Source organism: Myotis brandtii, unplaced genomic scaffold (genome assembly GCF_000412655.1).
Source record: "Myotis brandtii unplaced genomic scaffold, ASM41265v1 scaffold144, whole genome shotgun sequence".
Taxonomy (NCBI): domain Eukaryota; kingdom Metazoa; phylum Chordata; class Mammalia; order Chiroptera; family Vespertilionidae; genus Myotis; species Myotis brandtii.
The window spans coordinates 903,493-905,347 of NW_005355159.1; positions in this window are offsets into that span (position 1 = coordinate 903,493).

Consider the following 1,855-nt stretch of genomic DNA (forward strand, 5'->3'; position numbering starts at 1 on the left):
CCATTTTTATGTTTGTGGAAACAAAGACTTGAGACGTTATGGAACTTGCTTAGGGTAACATCTAATGGCAGGGCTGGGCATTGCAGTGGCTGTCAGGAGCTGATATTCTAGTCCAGGCCTGGATTCCATGAAGACCAATCACCTGGGTGCAGTGTGGTGTAGTAGTAAACACGCAGGTACTTAGGCCAGGTGAGACTTGGTTTCAAGGCTTTGTTTCTGCTACCTACAAGCTATGTGATCTTTGGTAAACCTCTTGGAGCTTTGGTTTCCTTATTTGCAAAATGAGGACAATAAAATGATTGGGGGGGGAGGGGACAGTACTCACCTGTAAGATCCCTCCCAGCTATGTAATTCCAAGCTTCAATGAGGAGGGGCGGGGAGGGGGGATGTAATTAAAAATAAATTCCCCAAGCATCCTCCAGGGCAACAAGAGGATGAATAAGTATTCCCTGAGACTAACTCACATGCTTTCATCGCCCAGGTCTCAAGAGTTCCTCCCTGATGGGCCTCAGCTGGGTGGGAAAGACAATGAGTAAAAGGACCCTTTAAAAGGGCGAAGAGGAGTAGGAAGAGCTGAGAGGCGGGGCAGGCCTTGGGGTGGTCTGCCCCGAGTGGACAAAGATCCTGCGAGTGGAAACGGAGGTGGGAGGGGTCCGTGGCAGCTCTCCCCACGCCAAGTTCAGCCGCTCTGTAAGGGCTAGAGGGAGGGGGAGTGTGTTGGGTGGGTGGTTCCGAAAATAAATCTTCAGAGCAAGGTTGGGTGACACCACACCACCTACGGCGCTACGGCAGCTCCCCCCGCCCCCCCGCCATCTCCCGCCACGCCCACCGGTCCACGCGACTTGGTATGCTCCACGCTCCGCCGCCACCATAAGCGTCCTTCCTCCAGCGTGCTATTGGTACGGCCCGAGCCAGGGAGGGGGCGGAGGGTGAGGACACGCCCCTGCCTCTGAATGGCTGGAGAATTTAAAGATCCGGCCGGTGATAGGATGGTTCTCCACGGCCAGCATTTGAAAGTTACAGAGCCCGAGCTTCGCCGGCACGTCCGCTCGGTTCGGCCAGCTCGTCCGAGTTCCGGCGCAAGTGAGTGTCCCCCCGATCTCAGGGTTGGGAGGAAGAGAACCTGCTTCTTTACTGGGTCCCTGCCGGGAGGGTGCAAACGAGAGGGTAGACGGAGGGAACACACATTCCAGGGTCGCCCCGCGATTTCCCTACCCAGAGACGCTACCCCTTCCCACCTCGGAAATGGGAAGCGCCAGGGCTTCGGATCACACCACCCGGACTTCTCCCAGGCGTGTGGCCTCTCCCAGCCTGTTCCCACTTTTGTCCACGGGGAATAGGGATCCCTGCTCGGCTGCGTATGCACCAGTGAACGTAGCAGCAGCTGACATGACGAGCAGCAGCGCCCTTGCTCATCTCCCCACGTGAGATTCCCTGCTTCCTGGGGAGAGGACTCAGGATTCCCGTGCCGTCTCCTCGGTCCCTGAAGCTGTCTTCTTTTCTGTTCAGGGTCCCCCTTCTTCTGCGGCCCTTGCCGGACAGCCGAGGCTCCCCAAACCCGGGTGCATTTGACGCTGTCCACCCGCCGCTCTGGAAATTATCGTGTAGGATGTAATTTCTAAATGGATTTCCTAAATTGCCCCAGCGTCCTTTTGCCATCACTGTGACCTCTTTGTGTTACCAGAGAGGGGTAGGATCCTATGTGGCCTTGACCGGCCTCTATAACCCCTGTTGTGTCCTTGAGTCCCCGCGACTCCGGTGCTCCGATCCCTTTGCAGGCCTGCGGAGGCGGTGGCGATGCTGTCCGGTTCCCCGGCGGCGGCCGCGGAATGCGAGGACGCGGAGCTGCGGTGCC